The sequence below is a fragment of the Tetrao urogallus genome (assembly GCF_951394365.1).
Source record: "Tetrao urogallus genome assembly, chromosome: Z".
NCBI lineage: Eukaryota > Metazoa > Chordata > Aves > Galliformes > Phasianidae > Tetrao > Tetrao urogallus.
The window spans coordinates 69,781,177-69,802,738 of record NC_136816.1 but is presented as its reverse complement, the minus strand read 5'-3'; positions in this window follow the sequence as shown (position 1 = coordinate 69,802,738).

Genomic DNA, 21,562 nt, shown 5'->3' with positions numbered 1-21,562 from the left:
CTGCATTCATTTACACTTCTAATAGATGTGCAAGAGAAGGGAGGGAGGGAGGGAGGAAAGAGTGTATGGGAACTGCTGAGCCACGGCCTGAACCTCTGATCACCTGAGGTGAGCCATGAGTCAGCCAGAGGAGCACAGGTGAAGGCAATTCACCTGTGCTGCCGGAAGGGGTGGAGCCAGGCTCCACCTCTCCTAGACCTATTTAAGAGCTGGCTACCAGTGGGGAAGTGTCTCTTCTGGAGATCCCTTCTTCTGGTGCTTTCTGTAGGTAAGCCTTCCATTTATTCTCCTTGTTATCCTAGTCTATTCTGCCTAACTCTCTTGTGATTCTAACATCTTAATATCCATTGATTATACAAGGAAGGAAGGAATTGATGGATGGCTGGATGGATGAAAAAAAAAAAAAATCATATAGAATAAATGATTCTTATTTACATACTGCTTTTGTTTGTTTGTTTGTTTGTTTTCTGGATTACTACATGACACTAAAATCTTCTTCACAAATTGCTGCCTGGGCTGCAATACACAAATTCACTTTGGGAAGCGTAATGAAGAAACTCTCAAATGTTAAAATCTGTGGTCTGTGGGAAAAGAAGCCCCTTCTGCAATGAGCAGATGTCTGAAAATTATCCTGCAGCTTCAGGCAAACTCTGTCATGTCAGAGAGAGCACTTACTCACACAAATAGTCTCAACCCCTGTGGTGGGATTGTTTCTGTGGATCAAAATCAATTGGTTTTACAATGTAGGTCCCACTCCTGCAAAGAGAAATCTGGCTCAGACAGCAGCCCTAAGCCCTGTCACACTGGTACAGAGATGTGCACACAGTACAAATGTGAGCATGCACATGCAGGCATGGGAAACCACAGGACAAGTCACACAAGCTGTCCCAGGAACAGAAACTGTCTGTCATCCTTTCTTTGCTATCAAAATGACTTCTCCTTCAGCCAGCTTTGTTTCCCCCCTCTTCTGCTACATTTTCAAAATAACTTCTACAAGATCATGCATGATATCACCTCCCTAGATAACATCCCCTTCTCTCACTTCCTCCACCCTGCCTGGTCCCAGGGACAGTCCCTTCCATTCTTATTATCTCTTTGGGATGGGGGCAATGATAGTTTGCTGCCAGGCAGCAGTCCCAGGTGTTTTCCCCATCATTCACTTCCCCCTGATTCTGCAGCTGCTCAGAGGACCGTGGGAGCCAAAATACTGCCATGTATGGCAACAGGGGAGCCCCAGCATTGGGGAAGGTCTCACAGCAGCACTGCCCTGTGATAAATGTTGCTAGATGAGGGAAATGGGAACAAAATGCCATCTGTCTATCCCACACAGCCTGCAAAGGGGAATGTAAAATGTTCTGTTTGGGCACTGATTCGCTGGAGTGGAGTAAATGTGGTCAAGGGAAGTACCTCACTCCATTAATAACCTTTAGTAGACTCTAGGTCACTAAACACTGCCACAGCTATCCAGCAATTAATTCCCCCACTCCTCACACCTATTCTGGCTTCAGCCCTGGTTCTAATACATGACTTTGTAAAAGCTTGTGGCTTTTACAAAGCACAAAACAGGTTGTGCTTCTGGGGTGGAAATCCTGTGTGATCAGCAAATGCTAGGACCCTGGGTGAGCGGTAGGTTCACAGGCATACTCACTTTAATAAGTTGTATTTAATAAGAGAACTGGTCGTTTCCCCACCTATTTCAAGAAAAACACCCAAAAATGGCATGTAATGCTCGTGACTAATTCTGTTCTCACTAGCCATGATTAATGTAGCAAATAATTACAACGTAAATCAAATATAGATACAACTAATTTTTCTGCCCATAGTGAATCGTGACTAACAATTAAGCAGTCTTCCAAAGCAACCAAGAGCAGATCTTAGGCAAACCTTTTGCCTTGTCTTCTTTTCTGCTGAAGGAATATACATGCCTATAGTTATTGTATTCCCACTCACATCACTGGCAGATACAGATTCTGATTCTTTTCTTATTAGGTGTTACACAAGTTTATTCCTTTTAAACTTCCTGTGTTCCCACTTTGTGAGACTGTAGGGGGAAAAAAAGAAAAGAAAAAAAAAAAAAAAGAGGGAGATGGAAAAGAAAGACTGCATCACCTCAAGGTCCCTGGAGAGATCTCAGCCTTGAAGGTTCCCTTTCTCTCTGTGACTGTATTGACACAGGTGATTTGAAAGTTTTGAGTCAACTTCAACCTGACAGCCAGAGAGGAGACTTCTTGTTTGTTCCAGTATTCTTTTCTTCGCCGTTTCAGTTGAGGAGAGCTACATTATGACAACATACTTTCTAGCACTCTCAAAGTTCAGCATTTTAGAAGCCTGGACTTTGTAGTTCAATGAAGCAATACACTGGATTTACTCAAAAGCACACAGACATCTTTTTGATCTTTGTGTGTAGTTTGAATGTACACTGAATACACCAAATTCCTTAGCTTCACTAAGGAATAGTTACAGATAATAATAAATGAATAAAAATAAGTAAGCAAATAAATAAATAAATAAATAGGTGTTTTATTATATAAAACAAATTTGTGAAAACGTTTTATTTTCTAGTGTATAATTTGTACCATGTAATCTTGTCAACGGTTTATGGGCTGGTCCGGCCCAGTTCCGTGACCAGCAGGGCGGAGGGATCTGCGGATCCGCGCCTCTGGGAAAGGGGAAGCAGGGGACCCCAAAATACTTGAAAACAACAGCACTAATCTGAGGTGGAACAAATGATTTTACTAAATATAGTATTAGTAAAATACAATGAGAGAGAGAGAGAGAATCTGTTTGAATTGTATAGACCTCACCACAATGCTGGGGTGAGAAGTGCAGTCCAGTTGAGTGACTGAAGTACAGACGGCAAAGTGCAGATGGCGAAGCGCAGGCAGCGAAGCGCAGATAGCGAAGCGCAGACAGCGAAGCGCAGGCGAAGAAGAAGGATCAGGTGACCTTGCATGGAGTTATATCCCCTTGCTGACCGCAAAGCCTCCTGGGGAAATGCAGTTCTTCTCCGTCGGACGAACATTCGGCAGATATCAAACCCCACCCCCAGTGCATTACATGATGTTATGGTGTGGAATACTGATGACCAAAAATCATAAAACCATGACATTCCACCCCTTATTCTACATCACTACATCATGCTTAACACATGGGATTACAGACTGCACTCCCCCAACATCAAATTCCCTTGTGGTACACACTGAACATCCCCGTTTTTCTGCATCACCCACCAGGTGGACCCAGGTCCCTGGGCAAAGACAGTTCCGCGAAGAGGTTTGCCCTTCCCAGAAGCAGGAAAAACCCAAACTGCTTTTCCTAACATGTTCTTTACATGTACTACAGGGACCTTATCTCCCTCTACAATATGTAGGGAACTGGATTGGGTAGGACCATCTCGACTGATTGATCCTCTGGTGTTAACCAGCCAGGTGGCTTCTGCCAAATGCTTCTCCCAGTGCTTAAATGTTCCGCCACCCATTGCTTTCAACATGGTTTTTAACAACCCGTTGTAGCGTTCAATCTTACCAGAGGCTGGTGCATGATAGGGGATATGATAAATCCACTCGATGCCATGTTCTCTGGCCCAAGTATCCACAAGTGAATTTTTAAAATGAGTCCCATTATCTGACTCAATTCTTTCCGGGGTGCCATGTCGCCACAGGATTTGCCTCTCCAGACCTAATATGGTGTTTCGGGCGGTAGCATGGGGTACTGCATATGTTTCGAGCCACCCGGTTGTTGCCTCCACCATGGTGAGCACATAATGCTTACCATTGCGAGATCGTGGCAAAGTGATATAATCAACCTGCCATGCCTCCCCATATTTGTACTTTTGCCATCGCCCTTCCTCCCAGAGAGGTTTCATCCTCTTAGCTTGTTTAATTGTGGCGCATGTATCACAGTCATGAATGATTTGTACAATGGCATCCATAGTTAAGTCCACCCCTCGGTCTCTGGCCCATTTGTATGTTGCGTCTCTCCCTTGATGACCTGAGGTCTCATGGGCCCACCGAGCTAAAAATAACTCACCCTTGTTCTGCCAGTCCAGGTCTATTTGAGCCACCTCAATTCTGGCAGCTTGGTCTACCTGATGGTTATTTCGCTGATCTTCTGTAGCTCTACTCTTGGGCACATGAGCATCTACATGACGCACCTTTATAACCATATTTTTTGTTCGGGTAGCAATATCTTTCCATAGGTCAGCAGCCCAAATAGGCTTGCCCTTTCTTTGCCAATTATTTTGCTCCCACTGCTGTAACCACCCCCATAAGGCATTTGCTACCATCCATGAATCAGTGTAGAGATAGAGCATTGGCCACCTCTCCCGTTCAGCGACATCTAAGGCCAGTTGGACAGCCTTTACCTCTGCAAATTGGCTTGATTCTCCTTTCCCTTCGGTGGCCTCTGCAACTTGTCGTGTGGGGCTCCACACAGCAGATTTCCATCTGCAATGCTTTCCCACAATACGACACGATCCATCTGTGAACAGGGCATATTTCTTTTCATTCTCTGGTAATTCATTGTATGGTGGGGCTTCTTTAGCACGAGATACATCTTCTGCTGGTGGTGTTCCAAACTTTTTACCTTCAGGCCAGTCCATGATGACTTCTAGGATTCCTGGACGGCTGAGGTTCCCCATCCGTGCTCGTTGTGTAATCAGTGCAACCCACTTACTCCAAGTGGCATCAGTAGCATGATGGGTGGAAGGAACCTTTCCCTTGAACATCCAGTTCAGCACTGGCAGTCGAGGTGCCAGAAGGAGCTGTGTTTCAGTACCGACTACTTCGGAAGCAGCCCGAACCCCTTCATACGCAGCTAAGATCTCCTTTTCAGTTGGAGTGTAGCCCTCCTCCGACCCCCTGTAGGCTCGACTCCAGAATCCCAAGGGTCGGCCTCGGGTCTCTCCTAAGGCTCTTTGCCACAAACTCCAAGTGGGGCCTTTCTCTCCAGCAGCAGTGTAGAGGATGTTCTTCACATCCTGTTCCATCTGTACTGGCCCCAGGGCCACAGCACGGGCTATCTCTTGTTTAATCTGCTCAAAAGCCTGCTGCTGCTCAGGACCCCACACAAAATCATTCTTCTTCCGTGTCACCTGATAAAGTGGGCTTACAATGAGGCTGTAGTTTGGAACATGCATTCTCCAAAAACCCACTACACCCAGAAACGATTGTGTCTCTTTCTTATTAGTGGGGGGAGACATGGCAGTGATTTTGTTGATCACATCTGTCGGGATGTGACGACGGCCATCTTGCCACTTTATGCCTAGGAACTGAATCTCCTGGGCAGGTCCTTTCACTTTGCTTCGCTTAATAGCAAAACCAGCACGGAGAAGGATCTGGATTATTTGCTCTCCTTTCTCAAAAACTTCCTTTGCTGTGTTGCCCCACACAATGATGTCATCAATGTACTGTAAGTGCTCAGGAGCACCTCCCTGTTCCAGTGCAGCTTGGATCAACCCATGGCAAATGGTTGGACTATGTTTCCACCCCTGGGGCAAACGGTTCCAGGTATACTGAATGCCCCTCCATGTGAAAGCAAACTGTGGCCTACATTCTTTGGCCAAAGGAATGGAGAAAAAGGCGTTAGCAATGTCAATGGTGGCATACCACTTAGCTGCTTTTGACTCCAGTTCGTATTGGAGTTCTAACATATCTGGCACAGCAGCACTCAATGAGGGTGTAACTTCATTCAGGCCACGGTAGTCCACCGTCAGCCTCCATTCTCCACTGGCTTTACGCACTGGCCATATGGGGCTGTTAAAAGGCGAGTGAGTTTTGCTGATCACTCCCTGATTCTCTAATTGATGAATTAACTTCTGAATGGGGAGCAAGGAATCCCTGTTGGTGCGATACTGCCGTCTGTGCACCGTTTTTGTAGCTATCGGTACCTGTTGCTCTTCCACTTGTAGCAACCCCACAACAGATGGATCTTCTGATAGGCCAGGCAAAACAGATAACTGCTTAACACCTGTGTCTACAGCAGCTATTCCAAAGGCCCATTGATACCCTTTGGGATCCTTAAAATATCCCCTTCTGAGGTAATCAATACCAAGTATACATGGAGCCTCTGGGCCAGTCACAATAGGGTGCTTTTGCCAGTCTCTACCAGTGAGGCTGATTTCGGCCTCCAACATAGTCAGTTCTTGGGAACCTCCTGTCACCCCATGAATATAAATTGATTCTGTCCCTTGGTGACTCGAGGGCATTAGAGTGCACTGTGCACCAGTATCCACCAGGGCCCTATATTTTAGTGATTCTGATGTGCCAGGCCATCTAATCCACACAGTCCAATAAACTCTATTATCCCTTTCCCCCCCCTGGCTGGGGGCAGGGCCCCTCTATTTGTTACCTCCGTTGTCTGCAGCAACTGGAGCAATCACCTTTCTGGAGAAGTTCACCTTGGTGGTTGATTTGTCTTGTAATTCTTTTACCCGTGCTTGAAGTGCTGGAGTAGGTTGCTTATGCCACTTCTTCATATCTTCTCCATGGTTGCGTAGGTAATGCCACAAGGCAAAACGTGACGTGGTCTTACTGTTGTCACTTGTTCGAGCAGGAGGACGTCTTCTTTTGATAGCTGAGACGTTGGATGACACTGACTGGGAGGAAATCAAGTTGATTAGCCCCTCAAGTAGGCTGTTTTGGGAATTCTGTTCCTCATTGGATGTATCTGTTACCACCATGTATTCATCGGCATCAGGCACGATTGATAGTTTACCTATTATATCTTCTTGTTTGTTCTCCATTCTGTCCAGCTTTTCAGCTACTTTTTCAATGGCTGAAACACAAGCTCGTAGAGGGCTTAAATGTAACTCAAAGTCTTGAAGTTTATTAAGCAACTCATTTATAAGGGGTCTTCTTTCCCCTCTGCCATACATAGCTGCAAATGTACTGGCGTACCTTTCTGGTGCAGTCTTTGTGAATGTACGCCACATATTTGGTGTACACCTGGCTCTCTCGGGATCATGCTCTTGGTCTGGCTCATCAGGAATGAAATCGGGGCTATGTAGTGTTTCCACCACAGCACATTCTCTCAAATAACGGATGCCTTCTTCCATATCAGCCCATTTCTTCTTCTCAGGCATCAGATCGTCTTTGAAGGGGTATCTTTCTTTTACAGCTAACAACATCCGCTTCCAGAGGGTGAAGGCCTGGTTCTGGCATGTACTAATACCTCTGTCAATGGCTGAGTCCCTAGCAATGCCACCCAGTTGGCGAGCTTCTCTACTATCTAGCCACACACTGTTGGCCCCATTGTCCCAGCATCGAAGTAACCAAGTAGCAATAGGCTCATTTGGGTGGCGTGAGAAGTCTTTTCTCAGACTTCGAATTTCATTCATTTTCAGAGATCGATCAACAAAGGTAACAATATCTTGCTCACCTCTTGCTCTTCCAGGACTTCTTGCCCTTGTAGGTGTTGGTGACCGTGGTCTTACTGAGGGCCCCTCCCCTGGACTCAGAGGTGCTTCTCTTGGCCCTCGGAGCCACTCCTCTGGACCTCTTTCCTCCTCTTTTTTCTCTTCTAACTGAGTCGAGATTCGCTTTATTTTCCGTCCTCTTACAGGGGCAACTGACATCGATTGTGGTGCCTCCTGTGGTTGATCAGGTTGGTCAGTTCCAATGCTCTCATCCTCCAGTTCAGCTTGGAGCTTGTTTCGTTCGATTATGACAGTATCTAGCTCAGATTGGAGGGTGTGTTGTTGAGATTGAAGATTGTCGAGCTTGGATTGCAGGGAGTCTCTCTCAATTCGGAGGGCATCTCTCTCAGATCGGAGGTTTTTCCTCTGGAGCAGGAGACTCTCTCGCTCATTTTGAACTTTTTCCCTGAGACTCTCCCTTTCAATTTCAGAAGCTCTCTCTCTCTCCAGGATAGTATTGAATAAGGCCCGATAAGCATTAGCCAGGCCCCAAATCATATGTGCCTCCTCAGAACTGCCCAAGCCGCAACATTCCTGCCTTAAATAGCTGTTTAGACTCTCGGGGTCTTTCAGGTGTTCTGGAGTAAAGTTCCATGAGACTGAAGATTTCCATCTGTCTAAAGTCTTTCCCAGACCTCTCCACACTCCCTGCCACTCAGTATTCTCTGGTTTTGGGGAGGACATGCTCAAAATATAATAAATACTAATACTGAGCGAAATGATGAGCAATACATTCAGGGAGATTAGTAATGCGACTAGGTGTTCATTCAAAAACTGCATTACAGGCTGAAAGGTGAGACTGGAAACCTTAAAAAATCCCAGTCCTGTAAAATTGACAGCTGTCTCCGGAATTGTAAGCCACATTGTACGAACGTGCCAGGTCCATATTTCCACCCATGTTTTCAATTGATTGTATATGCCGATTGCTCCATAGAGCAAGGTGGCCAGCTTAATTAATGCCCAGTATGTTTTGAGCATTAGGAAAGAAGAGGCAGCAGCGTGCAGCCCTTTAAGAGTCAGTTTCACTACAGAAAGCATTTTTATTTTTTTTTTTTTTTTCTTTTTTTTTACAGAGGCAAGATAGTAAAGCTCAGAGTTTACAAATATCCTACGATACTGGCAGTCCGCCTGGAGATACCATAAAACCATGACAAATCTATTGCCACTTAAAGTTACAGAACGCTTAAGTCTGCTGCATGGGTAATTGTGGTAACACATAGAAGAAATTAACCTTGATCAGTTCACAAAGCCAATCTGCTCCTTTCCCCAGCACATAGTAAAATATCTTGGTTAGACTTCAACATGAACTTCAAACTCCATGAAAAATTTTTTCTTAGTATGTACTATCCTGCACTATCCTGCACTACAGTAAGTAGGCTGTAAGATCTATCTTTTGTCTAACAGTCGTGAAGTTTTTCATCTTAAATGAGATACAACAACTTAGTTCATAAATGAAAATTTGCAATTTGTGCAAATTTTGTGCAAAATTTGCAAAAGCAATACGTCAGGGTATGTATATGAAAACATTTTGCTTTGTTTTAAAAGCCAAAAACAAGTAATCAAAGAAACAAAAAGACACCAACAATATGGACTGAGTTTTGGAGTGCCCAAAATTTCACCAAATGAGGCAGGATCATCCTGTCCTCACAGTTCACTTCCTGAAAATATTCCAGGAACATACAAATGGGCATACATTTTTAAACAATTACAAGATAGATATGGAAGATAAACTTGCTTCCACATGCTAGTATGTAATTGACAGTTTTTCTAGTCACTTATTTGCAGCAAGTCAATGCTTATATCAAACCTGCATTACAGGATCTGTCACCAGCTGTCTGTGGACACTTGACACTTAGCACATCGTCATGTAATAGAACTCATGCATAGTTTCTTCCCTTAACTCTTCATCCTCAAACATATATTATGTCCATGTAAGTAAGTCCTTTGATTCATTTCTTTGTTTTGTTCTCAAGTAATGGTGGAAAATCTAGTGACCTATTTCCCTCCAAATAGATATAGAGAATTCAAAGTAAAAGATCAGACCTAGAATTCAGGCTTTGTTTATTTTTTATTATTTCCCCAATACTGGAAGAATCTTAAGTTTCTTTTCACTAAATTCAGTGGAAATATTTCCCTCTACTTTGTTGTAAACTGCAGCTCACTGAGAGCTCTGACTTCAGTCTTTCCCATTGAAGAGATAGATAACAGTGTTCAAGGTTAAGTAATCTGAGCAGAGATCCAGACATTAGACTTTGGTTGATTGTTCAAAAATCTTATATTCATGAGTCCTACCCTGTCTGAATATTTTTTTTCACATGACTTTCAGTGGAGCCCGGTGCCCAAGCAAGAGACAATGAATACAAACTGGAATACCAAAAGTTCACTGTACAAATGATGGAATGTTGGAATATGTTGCTCCCAGTGGTTGTGGAATCTCCTTCTTGTCTGTGTTCAAAAGGTGTCTGAATATGAGCCTGGGCTCTAGGTGATCTTGCTTTAGCAAAGAATTTGGATGAAGTGACTTCCAAAGGTCCATACCAACTTTGATCATTCTGTGATTCTGTAACTTCAGATATCCATGAAAAGAAGTTAATAATGTTCTTAAGATCTTTTCAAATCATATGAACTTAAACAGGTTCTATTAAAGACCTTCATTGTGGTGAATTAAACATCTACTAGACCAGCCTAAATAAGTTGCTTAATGTATGATTACAAAGTATGTGAAAACCCCCATTATGGGAGTAATAATGACATGAAGCTAAACATCACCTTAAATCTCTGAAACGCTGTGCCACCAAAGTAATAGCAATAGAAAACAAGAAATTTCCACATATGTGTTTGTAAGAATCTTACTGGGCTACTTTAGATTATCATAGTTGATGAATATGAAAACAAACTAACAAAAACTTACGAATTATTAATGCTATATATATAGAGAGAGCACAGACATACAATGCTTGTTATAATATCTTTATTTTCCAGGACTTTTTCGGTAAAGCTTTTCATTTATAGAAAATGGCAATGACTTCTGTAGTCTAATGAGCCAAATTGTCTGCATGTGATTTTCAATTCTGTCATCCAAAATTCTTTATTTTAATCCAGACTTGATATGTTGACCTGACCCCACCTGGAGGGAAGTGTGCTGCCTCCATAGGGCATGGCTCAGGGACATCTCTAGAAAGCTTCCTGGGATTATTCGCCCATCTGACGACTACCCCTTATTGGTGGTTCAGGTTGGCAGTGATGATGCTGCCAAGAGAAGCCTAAGGGCTATCAAGAATGACTTCAAGGGTCTGGGGAGGGTACTGGATGGTGTGGGAGTACAGGTGGTCTTCTCTTCTATCCCTTCAGTAGCGGGGAAGGACACTGAGAGGATCAAAAAAACCCTCCTCATCAATAAATGGCTTAGAGGCTGGTGCAGGCAGAAGAACTTTGGTTTTTTTGACCATGGGGCAATTTACTCGGCTCCTGGCATGACGGCTGCAGATGGAGCTCACCTGTCTGCAAGGGGTAAAAGGATCCTAGCCCAGGAGCTGGCGGGCCTCATTGAAAGGTCTTTAAACTGGGTAGGATGGGGGAAGGGGACAAAATGAGGGCTGCTGAGGCTGTGCGGGTAGTTCAAGGTCCAAAAGTGAACTTGATGGGTGATGAGGGTGAAGTTTGAAGGGATGGAGTGTGGCAGGGGAATGCTGCTTCCCTGAAATGTCTATACACTAATGCGCGCAGTATGGGAAATAAACAGGAAGAGTTGGAGATCTGCATGCGGTCGCACGGCTACGATCTAATTGTGATCACGGAGATGTGGTGGGACAGCTCGCATGACTGGAATGTTGTCGTGGAGGGCTATGTGCTTTTTAGGAAAGTTTAGCCAGCGAGGCGGGGTGGTGGAGTTGCTCTTTATGTAAGAGAGCAGCTTGAATGTATTGAACTCCACCTGGGGGAGAGCGGTGTAGCAGTGAAGAGCTTGTGGGTAAGAATCAAGGGGCGGGCTGGTATGGCTGACACTGTTGTGGGAGTGTGCTACAGGCCCCCTGATCAGGAGGAGGAGGTTGATGAGGTCTTCCACAAGCAACTGGAAGCAGCGTCATGATCCCAGGCGCTGGTGCTTATAGGGGACTTCAACTATCCAGATATTTGCTGGAAAAGCAATGAGGCCAGGCATGCACGGTCCAGACAATTCCTGCAATGTGTTGAAGACAACATCCTGATGCAGGTGGTTGAGGAATCGACGAGGAGAGGGGTACTGCTGGACCTTATTCTCACTAATAGAGAAAGGCTTGTCAGGGAAGTAAAGGTTGGGGGCAGCTTGGGTTGTAGTGACCACGAGATGGTGGAGTTCAAGATCCTGAGTGGAAGAAGTAAAGCAGAAAGTAGGGTTGCTACCCTGGACTTTAGGAGAGCCCACTTTGATCTCTTCCGGGACCTACTTGGAGCTATCCCGTGGGCTAGGGTGTTAGAAGGTAAGGGGGCCTGTGAGAGCTGGTGGGCATTTAAGCAGCTCTTCTTCCAAGCTCAGGATCGGTGCGTCCCTGTGAGGAAGGAATCGGGAGAGGGTGGCAGGAGACCTGTGTGGATGAGCAAGGAGCTCGTGCACAAACTCAAGGGAAAGAAGAAGGCCCATGAAATGTGGAAAAAGGGTCTGACCACTTGGGAAGAATATAGGAATGTTGTCAGGGCCTGCAGGGATGCAATGAGGAAGGCTAAAGCCCGCCTGGAATAAATCTGGCGAAGGGGATAAAGGATAATAAAAAAGGCTTTTTTAAGTACATTAACAGTAAAAGGAAGACTAGGGAGAATGTGGCTCCCCTGCTAAGTGACGGGGGTGTTCTGGTAACGAGGGATGCTGAGAAGGCGGAGATACTGAATGCCTTCTTTGCTTCTGTCTTCAGTGAAAAAGCTCCCACTCGGGAATCCGAAACCCTGGAGGTTAGTGAGAGGGTCTGGGGAATGGAAGTCCTCCCTTCAGTCAGGGAAGAGGTGGTCCGAGAGCACCTAGGCAACACCAATGTTCACAAATCCATAGGACCTGATGGGATGCATTCATGGGAGCTGAGGGAGCTGGCAGAGGTGATTGCTGAACCGCTTTCTGTCATCTTTGAGAGGACTTGGAGGACGGGGGAGGTGCCTGAAGACTGGAGGATAGCCAATATCACTCCAGTCTTCAAAAAGGGCAAGAAGGAAGATCCAGGTAATTATAGGCCAGTCAGGCTCACCTCTGTCCCTGGAAAGGTGATGGAACAGCTTGTGCTGGATGTCATCTCCAGACAGCTGGAAGAAAGGGAGGTTATCAAGAGTAGTCAGCACGGGTTCACGAGGGGGAGGTCGTGCTTGACCAACCTGGTAGCCTTCTATGATGTTGTCTCTGGCTGGGTGGATGGGGAGAGAGCAGTGGATGTAGTCTACCTTGATTTTAGCAAGGCATTTGATACTGTCCCCCACGACATCCTTATAACAAAGCTGAGGAAGTGTGGGATAGATGAGTGGACAGTGAGGTGGGTTGAAAACTGGCTGACTGGCAGAGCGCAGAAGGTCATTGTTGGCAGTGCAGAGTCTGGCTGGAGACCTGTAACCAGCAGTGTTCCTCAGGGGTCGGTGCTGGGTCCGGTCTTGTTCAGCATCTTCATCAATGACTTTGATGAGGGGATAGTGGCCACCCTCAGCAAGTTTGCTGATGATACAAAGTTGGGAGGATTGGCTGACACGCCTGAAGGCTGTGCTGCCATTCAGCAAGACCTGGACAGGCTGGAGAGCTGGGCAGAAAAAAATCGGATGAGGTTTAACAAAGCAAGTGTAGAGTCTTGCATCTGGGGAGGAACAATTGCATGCACCGGTATAGGTTGGGGGATGACCTGCTGGAGAGGAGCTCTGCGGAGAGGGACCTGGGTGTCCTGGTGGACGACAGGTTGGCCATGAGCCAGCAGTGTGCCCTTGTGGCCAAGAGGGCCAATGGAATCCTGGGATGCATTAAAAAGACCGTGTCCAGCAGGTCGAGGGAGGTGATCCTCCCCCTCTACTCTGCCCTGGTAAGGCCTCATCTGGAGTCCTGCGTCCAGTTCTGGGCTCCTCAGTACAAAAAAGACAAGGATCTCTTGGAAAAAGTCCAGCAGAGGGCCACAAAGATGGTGAGGGGCCTGGAGCATCTCTGCTATGAAGAAAGGCTGAGTGAACTGGGTCTGTTCAGCCTTGAGAAAAGAAGGCTGAGAGGGGACCTGATCCAGGTCTATAAATATCTAAGGTGTGGGGGGCAGAATGGCGAGGCTGGACTCTTTTTAGTGGTGAGTGGAGACAGGACAAGGGGAAACGGCTGGAAACTTCAGCATAGGAAGTTCCGCACAAATGTGCGCAAGAACTTCTTTACAGTGAGGTGACGGAGCACTGGAACAGGCTGCCCAGGGAGGTGGTGGAGTCTCCTTCTCTGGAGATGTTCAAGACCTGCCTGGATGCCTACCTGGGCAACCTGGTGTAGGGAACCAGCTTTGGCAGGGGGGTTGGACTGGCTGATCTCTGGAGGTCCCTTCCAACCCCTACAATTTTTTGATTCTTTGATTCAGACTCTTGAAATAAGTTAGCTTGATGAGATGAGTCCAGAAACAAGGCTATGAACAATAAGCGTGTTAGCATATAGTTTAATGATTATAAGATCATTCACACAAGCTGTAATCATGTATTTGTTAGCTTCTTAACAGTCATATTCTAGTATTAGTTTGCTATCCAGGATTTTTTTTTTTTTTAACCATCAGGAAGAGGTAGCTAGTTGTAAATGGTGATTTTTCTCAATTGAAGGCCAACATAGTGTCACGGAGTTGACCAGATCAATCTATGTCCGTGACAGGGGCGACAGGCCTCTGCCCTCCCCCCCCCCACCCCAGTCCCACAAAAATGGGAAGGAAGGAAGGGAGGAAAAGAGCAGCGGCAACAATCTATGGAGGAAAACTTATTTTACTATAATATTGGAATACAAGATAACACAATATATACAATTTAATTGAAATTGAGATTAATAAATCAGACAAGATGAGAGAGAGAGAGAGAGAGTTCCCGGAACCGAGCCAAACCTGAAAAGCTTGGAACGGCTAGGAAAGCACCCTCCAGCACCCACTGCCAGGCAGCAAGAGAGCGCCCCCCCCACCCGGAAGGGCCAGATCCCGTGACTTCTGTAATGTACAGGGATAGGTACCTGGGATTGGGCATTAACACTTTAATACCCCGTACACTACATGATGTTTTGATGTGGAATACTGAAACCCAAAGTAAAAACAAACAAACAAACAAGAAACATAGAACCACGACACATAGTTAAGCTGAAAATGTTTCTGGACATGTTTAAAAGTCTCCATTTTTATAAGGAAGGCTTAGGTTATTAGTTTGAGTTAAGATTTAGACAATTAAGAATCTATGGGATGAATATCTATCTTTCTGCCATATAAATATTTTCCTACTCAGGGGCTCAGTTATGTAAAGGCATCCCTAAATATGTGAAAACTCAAATATTCTTAGATTATACTAGATTTTTAGATTTTGAAGATGTTAAAGATAAAAAAGATTAGTCAGGCAATTTGCATTCCTTCCAGTATGAGCTATTTAAAATGTTTATGAAATAAAAAAATATTTACTTGACTGTTGTCCATTAATAATTAACATCCATGTATTCAAATAATTAATTGTTCAAAATCTGCTAGGAGTTTAAAATGCTCTAACAATGATACTCCATTTCAAGTTCTTTTCCTAACTGTACCCCTATAAATTTTGAGGCTTTCCCAGAAACTTGAGTGATGTCAGTAGTGTTCTATTCTTTTCTCAAGGAAAAAAAAATATATATATATATGTCTTAAGTGAGTTTTGGTTTAATTTTTTATTCAATTTTCAGATATGTGTGTGTGGTCTAGAATATAGACTTTTGGATACTTGTATTAGATTTATAAGACAAGGTCTTGGTAGCAGGATCTGCTGGGATGGCCTCTGGGAGCAGAGCCACGTCATCTCACAGCCAATTCCAGCTGATCCAAAAGGAACCAGCCAGTGGACAGAACATAGACATGAAAGATGCTGTGTACACCTCCTTGAGAACAAATTGAAGAAAGAGAAAACTGCTGCAGAGCAGAAGCTGGGAAAGAGGAATGAGAAGTGAGAAATAATCCTGTAGACACCAATGACAGTACAGGAGGGCAGGAGATGCTCCAGGCTCAGAGCAGAAGTTCCCAGCAGCCTACATGAGATGGAACATTGTAGTAGTAGGATGTAATTACTAGAATTAGTTTAATTCCCATGTTTTTGTTCTTTTTCTTGAACCTACTTATCTTTTCCTAGTTAATCTAACACTCTTCATTCTCAAGCCTTGTAACATTTTCTTAAGAAATTATAGATGCTAAAAAAATGTTTCAACTTCATAAATAGTGAGAGAAAAAATGGCTCTTTTGTAAATGCAATTTAAAATCTTTTGTCTGAAATAAGCAAAACACCAAGTTCCAGGGGTTATCCAGCAGTCCTTTGTTTCACCATTTTAAAGCATATTTATGGATATATATTTTAAAAGTAATTTAAACTTGAAAGTGTTTTCTACTACATAAAATAAACCTGTATTTCTTCTCAGATTACACTAACCATTACAAGGAATTAAACTTTATCTATGAAAACAAAGTTTTGTAGAGTATACATGTCCTTTTCCATTTTCTTTATATGTAAGAATATGAAAAAGGTAAACCCAAAGTATTCTCTGCTGTAGGAATCCTGTCCTATTTCACTTAATCCTATTAATTCATGTAAACAGGTAATACCTGCCAGAGAAATATAACCAGGCTGAGAAGCTGTATAGAAACTGAGTCTTTTGATTTACTAGATTGTGTGAACTAGCCATCAACAGACAATCCAACCAAAAACCACAGAAGAGTACCTGGAAGAGAAGAGGATGGGAAGGGTGTAGCTGTCTTTATTGAGAAGAATGAAAATGAGAAATGTTAAACCAAAATGAGGAAGTTTAGACTGAGGAAAGAATTATTTTTCATGATGATTTTACAGCAGAAAAAACAGAAGTATTGCTTATTCATATGCAGTAGAATTTTGGTAGTGAGGAGCTGCTGAAAGAAAATCAGAGAAGGGTCATGGAATTTATCCTATTAAATGTGGACCTTTAGAATCTGTATTTAGCTAACAAAAATGCATAAAGAGAAAGCAGAAGGGATTGAGAGGAATAATTCTTTCAGGATCTGTCCCATTAAATGTGCTTATTCTCCTTCAGTTGCTAAGTTGCTCTTGTACATGACTGACAAGAAACAGACTGATAATACTGCTTGATCATTTCTGTTGGCTTTTAAAATGGAAATGGAGGACATCTGTACTATTGTAGCAGGTTCAAACAAAGCTGTGTAGGAAGCACAGAAAAGAAACTACACGGGTTATGCCATAGTCAGCTTTCTCTCATTTAAAGACATGCAGGCATATCTGAAAAGCAAATAGGGTTGTCATTAGAAACATACACAATACAGAAGGGGAAGAAAGAACCCACAAATCCTAACTGTAGCTTATTCTTCCAAAGAGCTGCTGATTGGCAAAGGGTCAGAATGTCATGAACCTTGCCAACTGTATGAACATGAACATGACAGATGCTGTAGACTTGTAAGAAAAATAATAATAATAATAATAATAATAGTAATTTAAAAAAAGCCAGTATATTTGTTTCTGAAAGCCTGGTTAGATGAGTTGGAGGAGCCTCCAGGGAGTTTTAGCTTGCCTATCCAGCACCTATGGAACAAATAATTGACACTTTTTCCTGACTTTTCCAGCATTATATATATTTTAATGAAGATAAACCTAGTATCAAGCTCAAAAATGCTACATTTAATGTCAGGAAGGCAGGTCTGGGAACGTGGGAGATTCCAGCAATATCAAAATGGACATGAATATGCAGATTATTTTGGCTTAGAGCAATCTGTGGTTAATGCGTAAACAAAATTTTTAAAAAATCACCATTAATATTTACATAATCCTATGTATTCTCTAGAGGTAAAATAGAGTACAGGATTTAAAAAAAAAATGCTTTGGAAGGAGAAAAGACACTCCTGAAGAAAACAAAATGCTTTACTCAAAAAGACCATCTTTTCAATATTAATCAAAACAATGCCAACAGTGAAATGTGAACAGGCTGAAGGAAACAAGAAGTTTTGAAGTTAAACGTAAAAGATTGTTGCTAATGTGAAGACACATGCAAGGACCCATGTGTGACAGTATTTACAAAGCTGACAAATTAAGAAGAACAATGTTAGCTTCTTAAAAAAAAAAAAAGTGAGTGAAAGATTTGTTTTAGAACTACTACTAGAATGAAAAATAGAAAAATGAAAGAAGTTTAACTATGGGGAAAAAAAAAAAAAAAAAAAAAAGCAGATGAAAATGGAATTAGCTAAAATTACATCAACTAAAAAGAGGTATCCGGTGCATTATTTCCTTGTTATACTGATCTTCAAAAGCACTGAGACACACAGAATCACAGAATCAATAAGATTGGAAAAGATCTCTGTGATCACCTTCCTCCTGTCACTGATATCACATGTTAAACCATATCCCCAAATACTACATCCATTCTTTCCTTCAAAACCTCCAGGAACAATGACTCTGCTACTTTCCTGGACAGCCTGCACTAGCCACTCTATCTGAGAAGAAATTCTTCCTAATAACCAATCTGAACCTCCCTTTGTACAACTTCAGGCTGTTCCCTCTTGTCTTATTGCTAGTCTAGTAACCTAGGAAAAGAGACTGTCTCTCATCTCACCACAACTTTCTTTCAGCTAGTTATAGAGAGCAATAGGGTTTCTCCAGAAACTCCTCCAGACTGACCAATTGCACTTCCCTCAGCCACTCTTCATAAGACTTGTGTTCCAAACTCAACCTCTCAATAGCTTCACTGTCCTTCTCTGAATACACTCCAGGGCCTCAGTGCCATTGTTGTAATAAGGGCTCCAAAGCTGAAAACAGCTAAGGCGTAGCTTTACCAGGGTTCACTAGAGGGGTGGCCGAACTCTTCCCTGTCTTTCTGGCTTGATTATTTGTGATACAAACCAGGATGCAATTGGCCTCCTTGTCTACCTGGACACACTGCTGGCTAATGTTCAGCTAAGAGTTGACCAACACTTCCAGATTCTGTTCCTCTACATAGCTTTCCAGCCACGCTGTCCCACACCTATAATACTACATGAGGTTGTTGTGACCAAAGTGCTGGACCTGACACTTGGTCTCGTTGAACTTCATTCCACTGGCCTGAGCCCATCAATCCAGCCTGGCCTGATCTCTCTGTAGGGCCTTTCTATCCTGACGCATGTCAACACTTCCCCTCAAATTAGTGCCATCTGCAAACTTGCTGAGAGTACACTCAATCCCCTCACCTAAATCTGTTAAATATAAGATATTTAACAGTAAACTTAGCTAGTAGAGGTAGGGGCACAATTCCCTTAAGGTCTTTCCAAGCTTTTTTATATATTTAAATGAACCAAAGCAAAATTCTCTAAATGAATGTTCTTAGGAAAATAATCTTTGGGGTTATCAAAATTGGAAAATATCATTGTTCCAATAACAACTTCTGTTTTAGCTGTTCATCGTGATTTGTTATTAATCTTGCATTATAGTTTAGTTTTTTATTAAATCATCCCAGGCTTTTTTTTTTTTTTTTTTTTTTTAACCACATTTCCTCCCTTCAGAAGCCACAATCCTTTTAGTAAATGGGATAAATATTATGCATTCAACAAGACATTTTCACAGTTTCCTTTCTTTTTTTCCTTGGTGTTCATGGTGATTATGTCTACACATCAAGAAACATATCACAGCGGGAAGATGTTCAGTCAAACTAATTGGTTCTGAGACATCAACTATATGTGCAATTTAATGATTTTACTTCAGATTAAGTTTTTACTAGATCTACAAAAATATGTAAGAATCTTATAATCACAGAATACCTGAAGTTGGATCAACTCCTGTTCCCCCACAAGATCACCCTAAAAGCAAAACCTATGTTTAAAGGCATTGTACAAATATCTCTTGAAATCTAGCAAGCTTGATGCCATGACTACTGCCTGGTGCCAATATCTGACCATTCTCTGTGATTAAACTCAAAATTACCCACCAATTTTCAATGTTAATCTGACATTCTTAATCCATATTTTAATTTGTTTTGTTTTGTTATATATATTTAATAAATTTTTATATTCAAGTGAAAATTACATCTCCATCAAATCTTTTCAACCTTGATCTTCCCTGTCTTATTAGTTCTTTTTAGTTCTCATTAGTAATTTAACTTAGAATTGGCAGATGTGAACATCCTATGTACATATACCGGAAACATCTATATGCCAAGAACAAAAATAGGAGGCTTCTATCATATGTGTCCTTCCCCTTGTTCACCAGATATTCTACTTGAAAGCTGTACATTCACATTATGCAAAACTGTGAGAATGCTGGATTTCATTAGGCTAATGCTTCCAAGGAGCAAAATTATGTGACTGAGCTGCCCGTATTTGCCTCATTTCTTTTTCTATATTCTCCTTGTATGTTCCAGGATCGTTCTCCTCATTCAGTGTTGATTTTTTATTTTCCTCTCAGATGCTTATTACTTTAGCATTCTATGACTTCAGCTGTCACTTTGTAACTCTCAGCTATAAGAAATACAAACAAAAATGCCCCAAAGAATAAATATGGATCAATCAAAGAATTGAGTAACATAAAAAAGAAGTCATATCTATTTTATTTTATCTTTTAGTTCAGGCCAAGATGCTAAAAATTTCAGCAAACAGTACCCCAACAACAAAATATTAAATGTGCAGCACTAGTTTGACATTTAAAACAAGCAAACAAACAAACAGTCTGCAACAGCTCACCTTTTGAGAGCTTTCCCAGAATATTAAAAATCTTCAGACATCATAAACACTTGAACAATAAGATGGATAAAATTCTCTAGGGCTATTAAATATCTTGAATTTGGAAGTTAAGGGTCTAATGTCCTTTGACATAAAATAATGACAAGGTTAATAAAGCCATGTCTTCTTCTACTGTTAATATGACTTAACCATTTGCTAAAGGAAAAAGGAAGACAAGGTAGTTTTAATTCTGAGTTATCCTTATTCTTGCATGAGGAATATTAATGAAGCAAATCTGTAGGGATGAATTTAAATAGTCAAATAATTTAGGTCCTTGGTTTGCTCCTTGTTCCTTAATTATCCGTGTTAGTTTGTTAACAGGCTCTTTCTTTATGACTAAGTCAATGATTTTCCCCTGGGGTGAAATTCTGATACAGTTCTGGAGAAAATTATTGCCTGCAGACAGTAGGCATGAGGCTATACCATGCTTCCCCCACTCCATTTGCATGGGATTTCCAATCTCTGATCTTGTATTGTTAATAGTTCATCATATCCTTATGCCATGACTATGATGTTCAACATAGACCCTTGGCCTTATCCTATCAGATGCTTGTACCAGTGGCTCAGTTTCAAGCGGGATGGAATTATTTTCTTCAGAGTGTTTGTTTGGTATGATGTTATGTTTTTGCTGTAGGAGAAAAACAATGTTGGTAGCACACCGAAGTTTTTAGTTGCTGCTAAGCAGTGATGTACAGGGCCAAGGCCATTCTCAGCAAAGAGTCAAAGAAATGTGAAGGACCAGAATTAGGACAGCTGACTTAAACTGGCCAAAGGGATACTCTATACCACATGACATTATGTGGAAGGAATTTCAAAAGGAAAGGGAATTCATCGCACTCTCTTTTGCTGCTCAGATGGCTTGCTAGGCGTTGGCTAGGGAGTAGTGAGGAGAGACCCATGGGGAACATCATTCATAACTGTCACCAGCTGAATATAACTCCATTTACCATCACACTCTGAGCCCAGACATCCAGCCAGTTAACTTAGTCCACACATCCAGTCACTTGAGAGTTAATCTTTGCAAGATTGACTGAATCAGATTTGAATCAGATTGCTCAAGTCTACAACCTTGGGAGATTAAAATTGAGATGGAGCCGAACTTAATAAGTATAGAATGAATAATAATAATAACAACAATAGTAGTAATAATAATAGTAGTAATAATAATAATAGAATAAAGTATGGCATCTATATTAGGAAAGTGACATAAATACTAAGAAACCTCTTAGTTTCTCCCTCCTGGTCAGTTCAG